The 21639-nt window shown below is 34.1% G+C and overlaps 1 protein-coding gene across 1 annotated transcript in view; it reads left to right on the top strand.

Moving 5' to 3' along the window:
• LOC144470872 (GTP-binding protein Di-Ras2) overlaps positions 1–21639 on the top strand; it is an 83137-nt gene that overhangs the window by 19010 nt on the left and 42488 nt on the right. The gene's annotated exons all lie outside the window — the stretch shown is intronic.

The raw sequence follows: 21639 nt of genomic DNA, 5'->3' as shown, positions 1-21639 counted from the left end.
TAAGTGTTTATACTCAATGTACATAGTCGCATTTCTTTATTTTTAGTCTAAATCGTTACCTAGTTTGTAGTAGTTAGCTCCATTCATAGCTCCACCTTTTGCATCGTACATCTACTCATAGTTTACTACTCTTGTATTATATTTTTCGTGCGGTTGAACTCGATTAGTTCAAGGTGGGCGGTATGTTGAGGATTGCTGAGCGAGGGTTTTATGGCGGGGGGCCATGTGCTTGGGACTTTCGGAATCGGCCAGGGTATGGGCCTGTCACCCGCTTCTTTAGAAAATAGTTTGCGATTGTTCCAAGGCACATGGTCGACACTCTTGGCTATTAGCGATATTGCCCTGCCATAAACACGGGTCCCTATGCCCATAGCGCGGCGCGAATCGCGGAAAACGGCACGTTCTGGGACAACGGGCAATTAGGGGAATGGGATGCAGATGTCGGCAATTTTCCAGGCCCACGCGCGACCGGGAACTCCCTGGCAAACGTTGCGGCACTGCCCCTTCCTAGGTCCCAGACGTTGTCTTTTGGGCTTGTCGCGATTGGGCAGCTTCCTCAACACCCACCCCTAACTTGCAAGAGTAGGGCGAACCGAGGTGACGTTATCGGCGAACCTCGATTCGCACGTCAGATACATTTCGGAGTCAAAGGCAATACGTAAAATAGATTGATACATTTTGGAAGCCAGATACAGTTTGGAATCAGACACAATACGTAAAATAGACATAGCCACAAACTCGTAGACAACTAGTAATTTGTAACAATCTGGAACGCATTCCATGTATCTCCACCGGGAGTGTAAATATATTTGTTGTTAACATTCACGGTGTAAATTTGTTCCTCCTACCTTGGAGGTGGTCCTTCGAGTTAGTCGACACATCACGTGTAAATTACTCAAAAGCTCGAACGATTTATTAAAATCGACCACGAGCATCAACACGCAGTCTTGCCCATTAAGTTTTCGTTTAGATGGTCTTAATTTCATTCATGTCACTGAATTATAATACATAAAAGTTTCGGAACGATGTTCTTATGTTTGAATCCAAAAGAACGAAAGATATTTGCAGGAACTGCAGCCAAATACATATAAAATAACAAACGATGTCGACATTTTTTCACAAACAATGTTGAAGACCAGCGATAACAACAAACATGAAAAAACCAGCCCTAAAGGTTATCTTTGAAAAATCCGTGGTTAAACTTTATTTTACGAGCCCAAAGATTGTTAGTTCTTTTATACATACACAGGGAATGAGATAGGCCTCAGTCAGCTGGCTCGCGCGGGTAGCAGGATGTTGAATCCTCGTGCGCGCGCAACAATCTTTTATCATTAATAACTCATTAACAAAGTCGCGGATTGCATTTCGCCAAGGGAAAAGGTTACTTGAAATGGCCTCAGGAACCCCCCATTTCCCGATGTTTCCATAATTACGGATCACCCTGTATAGGGAAAACTTATCATAATCACGCTACTTCAATTGCAATTTCAATTCGGGTTAGCCAAACCCGTGCCTTCTCTCGTGTAAAGAATAGGCACCTTTAGCGAAAAAGGTTATAGATGTATGCACGTATAATGACACTAAGATGTCGATTAACCAGTTACATACCTGTTTTTGACGAGTGTACTCATCACACCGTAAAATATTGCAATCTGTTCATGACGAATATACTTGTCGGAGATGGATATTTGGTTGAGAAATATATATACATACTTTAATATTTCTTATTAAATTAAGCAGATACAATATAATTACAGTAACTTGCGCTTTTTCAAAAAAGATTGCACTAGCTGGCTGCTTAAAACTGGTTAACACGTTAAATGCAACGTCAGTTTATAAAGACTGACAGTGAATTTCCTTGACACTTTTTTTATATGAAAGGTCACATAATTGTTACTAAAATCGATAAATGTTAAGTGCTGGTTCTTGCAAGTTTCATTATTGTGTGGATTTAAATAATTATATGCTCAATGCGTAACGTGGCGTTCAGAACCGCTTTAATAACTGCTTCAAACAGCTAACAGATCATTCTGTTTCCACTGCACGTGATATTGAACGCGTATTTAATCGGATTATGTAATAAGAAATGAATTTTATTTGAGAAGATTTGTTCCATGCCACTTAGCGCTGTTAGGCCAATTTTTCAGACATTTCCAATGGTTTATCAGCAAACGTTTGGAATACAAGTTGATCAATATTCACGTTGCTGTAAATTCGAATATACATAATTTTTTTTAAATAATTTTTTTTATAAAAGGATTGCTTCGCTTTATGTAAAGCTAATATCCAGTTTTGACTTTGCAATATTCTAGAGGGTGTCGAGATGAATACTACGTTACAACTGAAACCTTCGAAATAACAGTAAAATTATTTCGATCACGAAAAAAGGATGTCTAAACCGCTATAGCGAGTGAGAGATTTATATCGCAAGAGTCGTCTCGGGTAAACGACAAATCATCCGGCAAATCAAAATTTTCATGCGTTTTTAATGCGACACGATACTCGAAAAAATGTCAGACACGTACTTTTTACGTCCGGGATCATTTATTTCGGAGGGCTGGAAACAGCTCTTGGCGTTGGGTATGAAAAACGTGCTTGGTTAAATATCTCGGAAACTATTGATCGCAACAAAACTTTACAGATACAGGGTGTGTGCCCTCGAGTAGGGAATTTATACTTGCGAACAGACTGACAACATGTACCGACATTCAACATGTAAACTATTGTAGGGATTATTTTCAAGGGTAAATCCCACGAAACTCCGTGGTAATAATAAAACAACAAACGAAGGGCACCTTCGATTAACAATAACAATAACAGTTTATTATTAATAACTCGCAACTTCCCACGACCTGCAATAAGAATATTAACAACAACGCAACGAACTTCGACAACGACAACGACTCAACAACAACAAAGACTTCAATAACTACAACAACAACAACAACGACTTCTCTACGTGACTGTTCTCCTTCGACTGAGACGATCTTTTTCGTTCGTTCTTCCACCCTTACTAACCCTTTTCCAAATTATCCTACTACTCTCTCTCTCTCTCTCTCTTTCTCTCTTGCATTCATACTCTTTCGCTCTGCCTCACTCGCTATCTCATTCTTACTCATTCTTTCTCTTTCTTTATTTCCCTCTCGCTCACTCACACTCTATCTTTCGGCCACGCAGGACTTCGAGGAACGCCGTTCTCGGCGCACATCGTAACTCAATCCCTTCCGTATTTGGAAGGCCGGTGCGTATCAAAGTCTGCCGTAGTCAAGCGGTTAATAGGAAAACATATTAATCCTTGACATAAACCTGAAAAGTCAGCTAAATATCTTCAAAAGTATTGCACTCACAAACAACTGTTTCAAACAAAAATTATGCATTTTCTAACGTAGAATATGATTTCGAATAATATAGGTTTATGATAAAATAGCAAAATGACATTGAAATAATCTTGAAAACACATACACATAAAGAAAAACTAATAATATCATTTGACTCCCTACTCGAAATACTAAAAGACATGTGTCAGTTGGTTTATTTTTTTTAAATTACTTGTTTACGGAATTTGTTACAATCTCAACTTAAATGGGTCACCTTGTATAGTTATAGGTATTAATTAAACTGTGTCTATAGTAAAATATCACGTAGCAAAGTATGTACTAATTTTAAAGAAGATATTTACTATCGTTCTAGAGCATCTTCTCAACTTCGAAAATATTTCAACAAATTTCCGATAACTCATAGCAAATATTGAACACGCTAAAACATAATTTTCAAGTACTCTTGTTCTCACAAAAACGGAAGAGATAATTTCCGCCAGTTTCTGAAGCTGTGAACTACACTGTGCGGCGGATGTACGTTTAGTGTTAAAATTACAATAGAATGTCTAAAACGTTGTTCAAAGAACTGTTAACATCTCCGTAAGGCTATCTTTGTTATATTGTACTAGAGGATACGTTGCACTTCATAGATTGCTACAATAGCGATAACTGTTGCCGAAACAAATATAATCCTACGAACGTACTGTTAGCAAATTAATCTGTAGAAGCACGGAGGGACCATTATAATAGCCTAAGATAAACAACTATTCATCTCTATGTTTGATATGGGAAATTTTCAATATTTACTATGTAGTTCAATGCAGGTCTATATGAATATAGTGGCAAGGAACAAACTTGGAAACTTTGAGGAGTTGTATACAGCATTATTATAGGCATACATACTTTACGTAACAGGATTCAGAAAATGTAAAAATTCTGGCCTTCTAAGAGTTAAACTCTGAAAAATTAAAATTTGTAAAAAAATGTAACTTTCTTCGTTTCAAAAATTCACGAGATATTGTTTATTATCACCTTTAGCTTCAGAATTGATGTGAAAGAATTGATAGCCATATGTCTTTCTGTTTATACAGGGTGTCATCTCATTAAAAGACCTTGATATTTCGAAAAATATTATCTTTAAAGAAAAATGTTTTCTACCACAACATATGTTCCATTGAACCAAACCATTTCTTTTGAAGCATATCCACGTATCGTTACCGATAACAGAGATATCGCTTTTATCATGAGAAATATATACGATTAAAATATCTGCTTTTAAGATATCTGTTAAAACTGCAGAATCAATCGAAATGACTAGTTCTGATTTTTTTCTGGTATTATAGGGACATTTCCATGGGAAATTTTTAGATATTTTCTTTTTATTCAGACACATATGTATATAATAGTAGGGTTATTTAATTGTAACAAGAATATTGTATTTTTACAATATAAAACAATTTTCAGTGATTACTTTCATACTTTTACTTGATTGTAATTTTAATTACGATCTCGTTACATCTACGAACTACGCGAGCTTTTCCTAGTCGCAACGCATCGTTTAGTCTACTACGACTCCTCTTATACCAAGTTTGCTGCTGCAAATTTTCTCTGCTTGACTAATTTTGGCCGTTCCAAACACGTTAATATAGCCCCCAACAATCTATATTTGCCAAAAGCATTTAAAAACTGTACAATTATCTTGATAATATCGGTTATAACAGAATTATCGAATATCTGTATCCATAGATTTCCTATGTTACAATTAGGCTACGGCTCTTTATGCAAATCCCAATTTGCATAGAGCATTTCATAGAAACCAGAACGAGGAATAACATTAATTCAACAATTAGAAAATTTCACATGCTAAAAGCATGCCTTTTATCAGTATAAAGATGTATTATAGCCATGAATGCATAAAGATTCAGAGTATCTATACTAATATAATCTATATTTCGAATATTTTTATTTCGAATTCGTATAATTAAAACTCAATTTTTAATTTTATATTTCTATATTAATATATATTATATTTGAGTTTAATTACACGACTTTCTTAAAATTATGTTGAAAATTTGAAAGCATAATATGTTGCGCGGTGCGTTACAGCGTCGATCGTAGTTGATGACGATTGAATAACGCGCCTACCCCGCGATAAATTAATAGGTTGAGGATGTATTTAAGGGTGAACTGAGATGGAACAATTGAGATGCCGTATTTAAACAAGGTTTAATAATAAAAAGACGAACAACTTATCACAAACTATAACACTATGTACAAAATGTCGTTTGTCGGACTAGATGAGAAGGTACCGAGTGCAAAGTGGAAAGTGATGTAGGTACGCTTCTCATCCTCCGATTACGCCTTCGTATGTAAATGGCGTGGGTGGAGTTAGTATTTCATTGGCTACTTAAATGTTAAAACCAATGAATATTAGAACGATGGCCAAGAAGAGGGGACAGCAGAAATCTGGGAATTCCCAGATTTTCATTGTCTTTGCGTTCGCCGTTCGACCCAAAACGAGAATGTCAATGGAGGGGAAGCCTTCCCCACAAATTGCAAACGTTCAGTGTTACAATTGTAACAGGATGGGTCATCGGTCCAGTGAGTGTCGTCTACCGAAGAGGGAAAAAGGTTCCTGTTTTCGCTGCGGAGAGACGGAGCACCTGCTGTGCCCGCCTGCCCCAAAAAGCGAGAGTCAATTTTGTTCAAAATTCCACTCCACAGGAGGACAAATTTCACCGTAATTTAAATTTCGTTATGGACAACATAGAAGTGAAATTGAATACTTTGTTGGACACCGGTAGCCCGCTAAGCATCATAAAAGAATCTTGTGTCCCCTGTATTATAAGCAAAACTAGCTACAATGTAAATAATCGATACGTTGGCATTAATGTGGCACCATTAATGTTGTATGAATGTATATTAATAAGATGAACATGAATGCATGGTTGTGTGCGTGAAACAAATGAATGATTGGGATCATCGATCGGGCGAGCGAGAACGGAATGTGGTGTTACGAGCCGAGGGCCACTGCACACGTGGCCGGAGGTTAATGAGTTTGTGCGGATATTTTGAAAGGAATGCGTGGACTGGCCGGTGCCTCTTTCATCACCGGGTCGCCACCTTGTAGGATAGGTTTCACGGACTGGCCGTTGCCTCTTTCATCAACGGGTCGCCGCCTTAGTAGGAAATTGCGTGGACTGGCCGTTGCCTCTTTCATCAACGGGTCGCCACCTTAGGTGTAGGGATGTTTCACGGACTGGCCGTTGCCTCTTTCATCAACGGGTCACTACCTGGTGTAAAGGTAAAAGGTTTCGTGGACTGGCCGGTGCCTCTTTCATCACCGGGTCGCCACCTAGATAGGAATTTGTGGACTGGCCGTTGCCTCTTTCATCAACGGGTCGCCACCTTAGATAGGAAGTTGGTTTCGTGGACTGGCCGATGTCTCTTTCAACACCGGGTCGCCACCTGATTGGGTAATAGGGTTTTGGATTGACTCTAGTTTTGCCTCGTAACTTCAAAACAAATATTAGTAGATACACCTCGAGCGGTAAAGGTGTATCTTTGTGAGATCGTTACCAACAACTGACTCGAACTGGGAGATGGAAATGAAATAACTTGTACACTGAATTGCAAGTAAACTAATATAATCTAACAACTTCAGTCTATTACAAGTGCGTAAGTGTAGTGTATGATTCGCGATGGTCCTAAGATACGCTCCCTGGTTTTCGCACCAAGTCGGCGGGGGTTAACTATTGCTCGAAGGAGAACTCGACTCGATCTTGCTACGTCTCGCGTCGCGATTTGACTTGAAACTGCCCGAAGAGAAGAAAAACGTCGTGAGAAAATCTCCGTACGTAACAGTGGCGACGACACTTCTTCGGTGACGCCACGTGGGGTCAGACGTTTTGTGTTTATCGTTGTGCAATAAAAGTTAACATTATTCATTTAACCAAGTTCCTTACACAAGATAGTATCGAACTTCTGTGGAAAATATTCGTACAATTACAATTGAAAGTAAAAATACGTACACCCTTAATAAATATTCTTAAACGTTTGTAGAATACATTTTTTCTAAATGGAATTTTATCTCCTGTCAGCATTATAAAAATATGAGCAAAGACGGACATATGCTCAGAAACAGATACGTAGAAAATATTCGTACAGTTACATAACAAAAAAAACCCATGTAGACGAATAAAATATTTAATGGTTTAATAACTTGCGAGATTGCATGGACTGTAGTAAGGTGGATGTTCCATCAGGCTCTATTTTATTTCACTCTTCTATTAAAGTAATTTTTAAACTTTTTTTAAGTGTAATGTTATGATTACGAATTTTTTCTCCAGATAATCCTATAGATGTTCGATCGAATTATTGTCCTGCAACTGCTGTAGTGTCTTGAAGTGTTTTTGTGTGTTATACAAAATCCATTGCCTAGTATGAAATGCAGAATGTTTTGGATTATTTTTATGGGTGAATATAAAATCGTTGTTAAGTATCATTTTATTTGCACTAAACTGAAGGTGAGTATTAAGGAGATTGGTAGAGACACTGTGATTCATAATACAATCCATGAAATGTAGAGATTCCACTGCAGCTGCACTTATGCAACCCCAGATTAATGTCTTCATACTGTAAAGTGATTTTTGGTTCCAAATATTTTGAATTTGCTTTCACCTGTGAAAATTACCTTAATTAACTTAAAATTGATCTTAATCTTTCTTTCTACATTATTTATTTGGCCATATCTTGTATTTTATTTGCATTAACACGATCTCGTTCTTTATATGCCATATTTGAACAGAAAAAAATTAAAAAGATGTTGAAAATAAGTGGTTTCTTTATATATAAAATGTCAGTGTATATGCGAAATTATAGTGAAGTTGTAAAAGGACTTTGAAGAGGATGTCTAATTTATAGCGACTGTTGTTCTATTTTTCTTTCATTCTACTATTGTTCTTTCATTCTGGCGTGTAATTCAGAATGTATATGATAACTAAAATAAAATTGTAGAAAAGATATCGTGCGGTACTTTTTACTTTCACTGTCAAAAATAATTTGATCGGGTATTGTTGCTATACTCGGTACGGTGACAAAAAGACAGGAATATAATCACCAGGACTAAATTTTTCATCTTTAGGATATTTACAATATTTCTATCAGGATGTGTTCCAGATATAGTATCTGTCGTAGAATAACACGTAAAATTATTAGTGTACAGAATTCATTTCCCGGGCCGAAGTAAAAATGAAACGTGGCGAATTGTAACACATGTATTATTTATTCAACCGCAAATATATACATTTCTATAAAATATATTCAGAATAAAATACAAAAACATCGTTATTAAACGTACAATGATATAAATCTAACCGTGAGACTGTGTACGATCGCTTAAACAAAAGAGAGTATAAACATCTAATAAGGGGAATTTATGATCGTGGATGTCTCTTTTGAAACGAGAGTGGGCTAAAGTTACAGTGCATACTTTAACCCACTCTCGTTTCAGAAGCGATATCCACGATCATAAGTTCCTCTTGTTAGATATCGATATCCGTTTTTGAATAACGTACAGTAACATATCAAAATTTTGATTAGCAACTGAAACAAGAAACGAGAATTGTTAATTAATATTAAATAAATTTAAATGAAATAATAAATATATTTATATAATATTAAATTATAAATAAAACTCACCTAAAAACTCACCACCCATCACGAGTACTACAATTACAGAAAATTAGGTAAACTTTTGTACTTAACACTTTTTAATTAAATGTATAATTTCAAGGATTTATGGGCGGTGCAGATTATACATATAACTGTATGTATGTACAATCCTCTCCCCTCAAATCAAGAGATTTTAATGTTGTGCTTTATTGTATATACCAACTCTAGCATACTATTTCAAATTCAGGTAACTTCAACTTTTTTTCTGATAATCCGGTAATATTTTCGGACAAAAAATTAATCTGTCGAGATTTGAGAAGAGAACCGCGTTCCTTTTCGAGAAGAAATTTCGGCGGTGGTAGTGTGATGGTATGGAGGTTATTTTGCATGAATGGCATGTTGAAACTGAGTTTCCCTTCAAAACGGATGGACAGTACAGACTACACCAGCATACTGCAGGATAATTTATTATCGTTTATTAACGAAAATAACACTGTAGAATGGATTAACCAACAAGACAATGCAGCCATACACACCAGTCGCAAAACGACGTCATGATTTCGGGCAAACGAGATTAATGTTATCAAATGGCCGAACGTCTGGTTCTCCGAACAAATGGAGAACGTCTGGTGCATAATTGTAAGGAAGGGTTATATAGAAAATTAACAGTTTCAAAATGTCGTAAAACTAAAAAGTACGATAATTGAAGCTAGCATATCCGTGAGGTAACTTTATGAAAAGGTCATTGAGAGCCTGTCAAATCGCACATTGCAAGTCATAACGAAAAAGATAGGCCTAAAAATGATTAGCACATATAATTGTATCTTTAATGATGAGGTACTATAGTTGTACAAGGATAAAAAATCTGTTTATATAAATCTTTGTTTGCATCGACAGAAAACTGCAATAAAACCTTTTTGATTTTCATTATTTATCATACTCTTTTATCCAGAAGTTCGAAATATTGAAAAATGGAGGTGCTGCGAACCGTTTCTTCGCGAATTTCTAAACTCGTTTTTCTCAAAGACTAATTTCCAAAGGAAAAATAGTTATTCCATATCATTCTCATGTTTTTTTTAATGAGGAATCACCTCGCGTTCTCTTGTATATACTTTCAGGGACGCCCGGTATTTTTCAGCATGGATAATGCAGCAGCACATGCTGCGAAAGTAATAAAGGAGTACGTACATACTTCCCTCGAAAAAAAATCGATTTTTAAATTAACCAGCAAGGTCTTATCGTTGAAAATTGTTTTAAAATATTGCCAAATGCAAAACAATACTTTCAATATAAGTCGGAACAATTGCGACAAAAAACTATTAAAAAACAAAATAATTTTTAATTCAATACGCTATCATTTTGTCGCACCATATTCGCATAAAAATTCTTTTTTTCCGGAGGAAATCGTTTGGACTGGCGAAATTTAATCTTATTTCACCTATGCATGTTTATTACAGTAGTATTTTGCACGTTTCTGTAGATACAAAACCTTGGTTTCAAGGAATACCTGAATAAATCACTTTCAGGTGTAACTAATATGCATATATGTATCTTAAGACGTAATAGTAAGAGGCGAAGAATCAAGAACTGGAACCATGTAACGAAGAAGACGAACAGTTCCGACGATGAAATTATTACTCAGTCTAGTCGGTGTCTTATCGGTTGGATTCCACGAGAGTTGGTCGCGCGGCTTGATTTCCATTCGAAAACGCAGTGCATCTGACCTGTAAAGTTGCCGTGCTTCGCGTGAACAATTCGCGAACAGGGTCGCAGAATCGGATCCTCTAAAAGTAGCGACTTACACTGGGGATTTCTCCGATTTTCGCGTATCCTCGATAAGCGCGAAACGAACGGCTTTCGATATCCGTCGCGGCGATCAGTTTTCAGTGTCGTCAACGTTGCCTCGTTTCAATTTCAAGTGGATTCTCGTGGAACGCGAGGAACGAGGCGTGCTGCTCGCGCGTACACCAGCTAGTTCGGCAGAGTCAGAGTCCCTTTTGTTATGCCTACTTGCGATCTCGCATTGACTCATAACATGGCGGACATACAGTGAATTGCAAGTGCACCAGCATTTCTTCGGCTCGCAGTTCTAAACGCAATATTCCTACCGCCTCCTTCGAATCTCCGCACACATGCATCGCTGACCCCACATGCTGTCCTTCTTGCTCTTGAATCGAATCTTCTTTGGGTCTCTGCGATACAGTCGTAATGAATACAGTGGCTTGGAAAAGTACTTGGATACTCGCTAGTAAAAATTTATACAGTAGAGACGCATGCTAGACAACAGCTCCGACGATTCATGTTGGAAGGCGGGCGAAATATACTTATTTTGTGCAATAACAGTGTTAGACATATCATCACTAGATTACGGATCTTTATGCAAATTCCAAATTTAGTACGTTATTTTTAAAAGATTAGAATTGCAGAAACATTCCCTCTGTCGACTAAAAGATTATTCATTGTAACAAGAAAATAAAGATGCTATTAATTCTTGTTTCTTTATACATTTTATTGCTTCTCAGAAATCTGAAGATACTATAAATGCGCAAAGATCCTTGGTCTAATAATGACATTTATCATTTTATGATTATTTTTGAGCAAGTCTATTGACAAACGGTAGTCTTTACTACTATTTATAAAAGTTTTCAAACTTCTGGAGATGAAGAATATTTTTGTTAAATTTTGCTTTTTATTACAGAAATGGTAACAATGCTAAAGAAATATTAGAATTGTAATTATATATGAGAATAAATTAATTTTTCTCACTACTTGAACATTCAATTAGAACTTTTATTTATTTAAGGAAGGTGTAAAATATGTCCTTTCTCTATGAGAAAACTAAGATGATTCTACTCAGTAAAAACAATAACGATAAGAAAAGACCAGAACCTTCAGAAGATCAGAACCATCATTAACAATGATCATCGCATATCAATACACAATATTGCAGAAATGTTAAAAGTATCTATCACGATGGTTTCAAAGCATATTCGTGATCTTGGCCTGATAAAAACGGGACAAATTCGTGTTACAATCTAATACTCTCCAACAGGATTTTTTAAAATTCGTTTACTTAATTTCACATCTGTTTAGTAGCAATTAGCGACCACTTGTGGGGTTGAGATTGTAAAATTACGTATAGATAAAATATATACAATGGCTTTGCTTAAATTATTGCATTATTGTCTTAATCTAGATACCATAGATTACTATACAATTTCGCTAATCAATTTGGTTTTCGGTATTTTTATTTTTTTATTTTAACTGTAAGCTCAATGTTACAGTTGATACAAAGAGGTTTATCTGCTTTGGAGAGTACGTACATATGGGTTACTTTAGTATGTCATTACTCGGAATTGTATAATTTGTTTCTTCCTTGTTAATTATATTGCTAGGATGGTAAATAATATACTATCTCTGAGTTTATGTAGAAAAGATGGACTCGACGGTACCCATATTTGGTTCCACTCATGTCAAATATTTTTTGCAAGAATACTTTCATGGAATCTTCAAATAGAATTTCAATATATCTCAGATTTACATTTACCTCATTGTTATTTTCAGATATTATCAAGTTTACATTCGCAAAGGGTTATATTTTGGTGTCTATCAACCCGTTTTACGAATTATTGAATAGATAGATAAATAGAATGAAAGAGAATTTTTATTGTCTCGATTATGTCTAACGGAATTGCGAGTTAAAATATATTGAAAAGAACTATGAAAAATTGGCTACTCGATCGTTTAGTTAAAATGTTAGAATGATCTGCTCAATGCATCGATCGAAACCTGGCAGGAAATTTCTGGACATATTTGAAAGTGAAGGTAGCAAATGAATATAATGACGTTCCTCTATTATCATTAATGGACTTGTGGCACTTGTCAAAGGACTTATGAACAGTAATAGAATATTATGCTTAAATATTGTGAAAATCTCGTATCTGATACTCTAAAGCATGTTCGAGCCATTATATTATTAAATTCAAACCCTTGTGGACCAAACATTAAATCTGCAAAAAGCTCACCAGTCAATCAGTTTATTGAATTTAAGCTGAAGTTAACTGATTTATTAAAAATCGATTATGGTGCTAATAATAACGTAGAATGGTATAATATAATATAATAGGACATAATACAATGTAATATAGTTTTTTTAATTACTCTTCATTATGTTGTGATTTGTAAATCCATCATAATTGTTAGTGTGTTTTTTTCGCAAGCATGTTACATTTTTCTTTTTTTTAAATTCAGTGTTACAAAAAATACGTGCTAATAAATAAATGATTGTTTCATGTAATCTACATATGTACATTTTATACAGTGAGTAACAAAATAATCAAACATTCTTTCAAGTACGACAATTTTTTATCAAAATTAGACCAAACAGCTTGAAGTTTTTCGTGATATTATTTTGACTTGTTTTCTTTGTAATAAGAAAAAAAATGTACACAAAACTTACAATTGGTTACAAAAGTCGATTAAGTTTTCATCATGAATGTACAGGGTATCCGCGTTTTATCTGGAAATTCAGAATATTTCAAAAACAACAAAAGATGGAGAAAAAATATTTTAATAAAAGTTATTTAGTATGACAGGGGACATATGTGATATAAACAGTTTCCTCGTTGGCGAAAATATTACGGAGATATCAAGGTCACGCTGATTCCCTTAAATAGGATGATGTACTTCTGTATACGCTATTATAGCATAATTCAATAAGTATCCATTATGATAAAGTCGAAGTCATTTTTATTAGCAGAAATGTAGAAAACTGTCCTTTCATCATGTCATCAATTGGTCAGTTACACTCTGTGTGATTAGTGATTGTGAACATATATTTGAATAAATTCGCATTCTTTGGCTTAAATTATTTTAGCATTCTTTTGAGATTTAAGCTTACAGTGTAGTAAGTCGTTACATTCATTTGAACATCAGCTAGAATATTATCAAGTCAAAAATATATATTATTATAGAAATCTTCTTATAGAATTATTTTAAAGAAATATTTTAAAATATGTTAAAATGTATATTTTATAGCAAGCAATGGCGTAGTTTCTTTTTACTGAATTTTTCAACGCGCTTCTCTTAAAACTATTTTTCCGCAGCCATTTGACAAGATTTAAGAAAAACCATTAGACCGATCAACTTGACGTTATAACAGAAAGAAAAAGGATTTCTTTATCGGCAAAACGATAGATTGTGTTTTTATTTTAATCATCAACAATTCGGAGAATTTTTTTCATTAAACTGTATTTTTTTATTTTAAGCAACTTTCCTAAAAACAATTTTTTTTTGATAATGATAAATAAAATGATAACTGTACATATATGAAAAAGAATTTATTAAAATTTTCGATTTCGAGTTATCTGAAGGAGAGATATCTATCATGTCAAATATTGAAAGCAAAATTAATTCGATATAATTCTTTTAATAAAAAATAATAACAGTAAGTTTCTTTTTGCCGGACAAAGGCGACTCTCTGCTTTATTATTTATACAAATAAAATCATGATTCTGTGTAAAAGTTATATAAAAATATTTTTATGTAACCGATTTTTCTCCTTTAGATATCATTGGATAATTAACTGGCATGTATAAAACCAATTAGAAAAGTAGGGAATGAAGTTAGGAACGCGGTAGGAAGAAAATTAGACAGAAAGCTATTTTTTAAAATAATCGGTGTGTGACAGAAGAGGAGCGCCATTTCCAGTCCATAGAAATAGGAACAATTTAGTGCGCTTCATTAAGATATATTGCAATGCGCGACATGCAAAGAAGCAAACCATTATAAAACTTTTATAATAAATGACTATAGAAACGACGAATTAATTTGTTCCTGTTGTCAACTCATTAGCGGCGATCCTATTACTTTCAATTGTCGCTAACAGGCGCCAGTCTTTAATAACAGAACTACGGACGGGTACCTTACTCTGTTTCATCAAACCCGTCACTTTCCAGGCATACTTTGTGCGTTCATTAAGGTGGCCTTTATTTACTCTCTCGACTATAATTTTGCTTCGACCTTTTTTTGCGACACCTCCTAAAATGGTCTCAACTAATAATAAAACAATCTTTGCAAAATTTCAGCTCGATTGCATAACGGAAAAACTTAAACTTAAACATTAAAATAATCAATTGAATGCTCGTATTTATATCCTCGAATATATTGTAAATTATGACTTCTATCGAAAATTCTGTTAGACATTACTTTTTTTTTTTATATATCGAATGGTCTTCGAAAAAGATGGGAAATAAATAAAAGAAAAATTAAAAATTTTAATTAACAATATTGAAAACTTCAGCGAGTTTTGATTATTTTTAATCGATAAAAACTACAAAATGGTCGAAATTATTATAGATTATCGAAACAGAAAAATTTCTATGAACATATTATATTAACATGTTCATTGAAGAAAGGATAAATGAATTATTAAATTTTTTTATATCTGTTCAAGAAAATTGAGAAATCCATAATATTATAATAGCTATCCCAACGTTCATGACTACCGTTCAAGCAGCCATTGTAGTTTCAATCACGGAAGAAAAAGTAATTCATTCAGCAAATCGCAAATCGCAATTTCTTTACAATATCAGAGTCAGACGACGAGACTTTGATCTATTTAGATCCAGACTTGATAATTTGTTATTTGAATATCAAGTTTTTGTTAAACTATATAAAATGTTCACATGTTTCATTAAGGCGCTTACACTAACAATAATAATTATTAAGTTTCATCGATGTATTCCATCTAATAAAAAAAGTGAATAGATGATTTTATAAATTTATAGCAAACAGGAATCCATGAGATTCGGGGCAATGAAGACTTAGGGAGAATTGAACAAAACTGTTAAATTATAACTGTTTGTAAAGCACTAACAAAATAATTTCCATACAAAGTCACAAATTGCCATAAATGTTATTTTTATCACCTGTGACTGTACTAATAATGTTGCTGCTGCTTTTAACTGATCCGTTATAGCAGTTTCGATGCTGTCGACAACTTATAAATGACAACGCTTTAATTGTAATTTGTGTTTTGAAAATAAGAAGTCCGAAATAAGAAATTCCGAAAATGAACTTATTAACCTTGCAAACTGTAATAATTCATCAAACATAAAGAGTCAGTTATGTTTCTATTCAGTTTTGATGTGCGAGATTTTTAAAAATATGCCATTTAGTGCTAATACAAAATTTGTATGGCGTTGCAAGTGTATTTTGGATAAAACTGATCAAGGTTCATATTTGCGGAAAATAAATCTAAAAAACAAATTCGGTTTATTGAATTGTCACAATTTATAATATAGTTATAATGCAGTTTATAATATAATATAGTATATGTATAATAAATATAGTATAATATAGAACATAATATAGTTTCAGTACAAATAACTTTGTATTTGTTAAGAGTAAAAGGGAACGACTCTTCGTCAATAAACGCTGCAGCGGGCTTCACAAACCATTACAGACTTGCTCCGAACATGCGATGTTGTAACAAATGACAAATGAATGCAGTTTGATAAACATATCTGTCGGAGCGACTGCAATTGTAACGTTCCCTACCGCACGCTACCGACACCAATACGTAATGAAAATTCATTAAAATCTCAAACATACATGGTACAACTTCAGTGGATCAATATGACTCATAAGTTCCATATCTAGTGAATCGCAGCCAAAATAGTACACCACATATAAAAGAATGTTTCGTTCCATAAAGTAGTTTAGGAATGATTTGGAAAAATTAATTTCAGGAATACAGTATGGATGCAGTATAGAAAACGCTACACAGCTAAAATGGAACTTCTCAAAAAAATTGTTTAATAAATTGCTGAAATTAAATCATACAATTAGTATTTTGTTGGGATCTCTCGATAACGTCCTACCTCGCGTAATATATTTGGTATCGATCTAACCAATTTCTCGGGAAAATTGGATTCAATTTTACCTCATTCCTCTATTAATACTTTTATGATGGTATGTATTGCAATTTATGCCAAATGTGTTCAATTACGATGAAATCAGTTAATTGCTAGAGTGTACACTCCGCTCCAAAACTATTAGAACACTCATAAAAAAATTAAATAAAGTGCATAAAAGACAAACATTTCTAACTTAATGTGTACTTTCGAAAACACGATGCCATAATACGTAATACCAAATATAAAACGTTACATAAATTGAATGAAAAAGTACGATTTATACTAAATCAGCAGGTGTCGTAATATATTTAGGGCGGATGTACTTCGTACTTTGGGACAACTATAAAGTGTGTTTTGAATCGTTGTTGCTATAAAATTTAAAATGATCTAATTTCCATAATATTTCAATCCTAATAACCAGATTTATTTCCAAGATATTAATATTATAAGGAATATATTTAATAAAAAGTTGTTTAAAATTCGAAAACTATAGGCTAGTTTATACTACGAAATATCGAAACAGAACAAGACCACTCGACGATTTTTAGACTTCCTCACACCTCGACTTCCAGAACAACTCTGGCGCCCCCCTCAACAGACGAAAACCGTCAGCCGATCGTTGTATATCATCCGCCGTTGCCATCGCAATTATATATACTGTCATACAGTTTGAATAATTACGAATTAGGAACGACTTCGAAATAAAACACTTGAACTGTATTATGTGGCATGGAGGGCATGATGTTTGTATGTCTGGTTGGATATTTGTCGCTAAAAGGAGTAATTTAAAATTTATTGGAGAAAATATGAATAACGATTTTTTACAGAAATCTTAAAAACCGTGATCGAAAAATATAAATTTTACGTCGCTTGAAATATTATAACGGCACCGATCCAAAACATGCGTCGCATGTAGCCAGGATGTGGCTACTTCATAATTGCTTCAAAGTAATAGGTACGCTCATGCAATTAGCTAATTTGAGCGTAATTGAACACATTTGCCACGAAGTAGAAATTAAAATACGGAAACATGTCATCAAAAATAAAAATGATTTGATAAAGGTATTAGTAGAAAAAAGGATGGGGTGAAAGTAAAACCAGTTTACCGAAAAACTGATGAGATCAATACCATACAGATTGCGCAAGGATCTCATTAGAGATCTCAACAAGATACTAACATTTAAATTAAGCAACTTGCGAAACAATTTTTTTGGAATATACAATTTTAGCTGTGAGGTGTTTTCCATAACGAATTTTAGTAAATATATTTTGTTGTGTATATAAAAAGATTCATTTGTTTTTGCATTCATTTTTGCACTTACCACTGAAATTAATTTTTCCAAATTAACTCTAAATTTTGTATGAAACGAAACATTTTCAGATATGTTTACGATTTTTACTGTAACTCATACATGTACACGATGATAAAAATCATTTTCATTAAGAAATTGATTATAAGTTTCTTTTCATAGATTACAAATTAATTTACTATACATTTAGGGTTACGAGCAAGTTTGAGTTCACCTAATGGTTTTATGGCGACTACCTCTGGTATCACCATGGATACCTTCCCATACACCATACAGGGTGTACCAAAAGTTACTCAAAATCAAGAAAGGAAGTTCCTGAAATAATTTGAAGTAATTTTTTCTTAGTGCAAATGCAATACGTGGCTTCGTTTACAAGTTATTAACGGAAAACATTGACCAATTAGAGGTAAAATTAGCTGGTGCTATGCGACCGAGCCAATAGCGGAACTGCACTTCATCCGATTGTTGTCTCGACCGCATTGCATCAGACGAACTTGGCTCTCATTGGTCAGTGTTTTTCCTTAATAACACGTAAACAAAACCGCGGATAGAAATTTCGCTACAGAAAAAGTTACTTCAAATGACTTCAGGACTCCCTCATTTCCAGTAACATTTGGAACACCCTGTATACTTCGAAATCCCGGCATTTAATTCATGACCCGCTAAATAGCTCTACTGACGACTCCTCTAGCGAGATCAGGACAAAACGTTGCTTTTCTTTTCCTTCACTATTCTATCGTCTAGGTAAATGTTAAAGTTCATTAACAAAAGCGCAAGAATTACTAGCTTCATTTTGGGTTAGATAGATTCAATTTTCATATAAGCCTTAAGAACCTGTGTTCTCGATAAAGAATTCCCTACATAAGCAGATTTTAATTATTCATAAGTTTGGGTTGCATTCTCATTAAGTTTAATGCAAGATTTGATCGCGTAATGTGCTTGATATTTTCGTTCACAATTTTCGTTAAATCAAACGTTCTGACTCCATTGTTTTAAAATTTCAACTGACTTGTACATCTCAGATAGCATCAGTTTCTTAGTCATAACGTAGTTATTTATTATAGTATATTTATTAGTATATATTTATTAGTTATTATATTAAAATATATACATATCCAACACATATAACTCCACATATAACATATATGTATAACAAAATATAGAAATACGAAAAGCATCTGTTAATTTTGACTTTTGTTGAAACAAAATTCTTTCGTTCCATTTCGTGTAAAATAAATTTATTATCTCTTTTACATTGTATTCTAATATTATAATAATTCTGTGGTGTGTACGAGAAATTCTTTTTTTGTAATGCCCGCCTCCTATGTCTATGGAAATTGGACGACAATTTTAAATTGAGCAAAGCATTGGCAATTTTTAAGATATTAAGTATTGACTAAAATGAGGAAATTAACTTTAGCATAATGACCTTAATAGCATACTTCAAGGTCAAGGTCATTCGAGCTGCCGCGGCATGCCGTCCCTGAAATACAATATTGACTATGTCGTTTAATATTTTAGGAACAAATATCACAAATAAATATTATTTTCTTCCCGAGTACTGACACAACTTAATTCCCATTTTATTGCATCTAATAATTTCACAGAAAAATAAGCATGTACTAACAGACATTTCTATTGTTCCCTTTGCATCGACAGAATAAACCGGTTTACCCCATACTAAAGTATTCTATTTTGCCCACAAGAGGTAATTTAGTAAACATTTAATGTCCACACCTTAATGTAAAATGATAATGTCAGAAATAACATGTGCACGAGCCTTTGGCCGATCACGAAAAGTTGTAAAAACCATCCGGTCCGATAGCAACTCATTCACAGCTCTTATAAAAAAAACACATTGATATTCTATTTTATCAACCCGTTTCGTTGCACCCTAGTACTCTCCCCTAGGTTTAAAATACAAAACTGTAATAAAACGCAAGCAAAATTCACAGTAACAGTGCGACATAATTTCCTTGTTTTCCGGTGTCAGTAAATCAAGATTGTCGCGATCGCGATTGTTACACCGCGATACGCAAAAACAGACACGAAATTCGCATCTACGTCTGCAAATCCTGGATAAGTGGTAATTAAAAGTATCGCGCGGCTGGTGGTACGGAATCTTTAATTGGGCCACAATTATACGGCATGATGTTACTCGTGGATTGAACTGCAGTACGGTATACGTGTGTACATGTCATATAGCGGCCCGACATCGCCTCGTTGTCGCGTGCAATTTCTGCAGGCAATGACAATGGTCATCGACCGGTACAGCACAAACGACACCGATCTATTCTAGCGTGCACGATTCGCAGCATTGACTACCGAGGTGCTAATTAGTTTCGTGCGCGGCCGCGCCGCTGGATAACGGTCACCTAATTCGTTAAGTTAACGAACTGACGTTCGCTTTTCGCCCCTGAGAGAAGAAAGTTGTCAATGCAGATTCATCGCTCAGTTTCTATTTTTTATTATGCAAAAAATAAGTTTAGATTCAAAATTTTTTGAAAAGCCAAATAAATTTTTAGAGCATTAAATGAAAATTATAGTATTTTGTGAGAGTTTCAACAAAGCATAAAGTAGCTTAAAGGCACAGAAATTGGGATATCTGCCCTATATTTCATTACCAGTTACAACGCGTTTCGTGAACGTTTCGTTACTAGAAATCGTCGCAAGAAATTACATTAGAAGTATTTTAATAATGATTTCTCATGAATATTGGTGAAAAATCGTATTTTTCAAGTTGTTTAACAATATTTGCTACAGAATTCAGTGAAATTTTCTAAACCGATTTAGAACACGATTGTTATTTACACATTGTCGACGGTCACCTAAAAAATTCAGGAGTGCATGGTACTAAAAAATCAAGTGGCCATCCATCAAACTTATCTTTGCGAATCAAGCACCATGTAGCATATTCAACGATATCTATCTGTCGAAGAAAATATCGGAGCTAAACTTGAATATTGAACACTTAGAAGAATTCGAAATGAAAGCTAAGTATTTAGAAATGAGAAAGGTACAATATTTAAGAAGAATACATAAATTTCAACAATTGGAATTTTCTCGTGAGAATATGAATATGAATCGGTATTGTAGTATTTATCACGTTGACGTGCGATCTATTTTCTATTTTTCTTGAAACTTTAATTTGCATTAATTATTAATACGTTAGCTGCCACATCCATTTCTTAATTATGACTTTGTTTGCAGAATAGTCTGAATTTCAAGTTTTATTAATTTCATATACACAATTTGTAGTTATGAATTTTTATTCTGGAATTGTTTGTCAGATCAGATTAACTTTCTTCGCAAAAAATTTAGGAAATTTCACTGTTTGATTGAAAAAATGAAAGAATTTGTTAGTTGTGGACAAGATGATGCTTGTTTCACTGTTAAAACCCAAAAAGTATGGAAAGGGTA

This window comes from Augochlora pura, chromosome 6 (assembly GCF_028453695.1).
Source record: "Augochlora pura isolate Apur16 chromosome 6, APUR_v2.2.1, whole genome shotgun sequence".
NCBI lineage: Eukaryota > Metazoa > Arthropoda > Insecta > Hymenoptera > Halictidae > Augochlora > Augochlora pura.
This window is presented reverse-complemented; position numbering and strand designations above follow the sequence as displayed.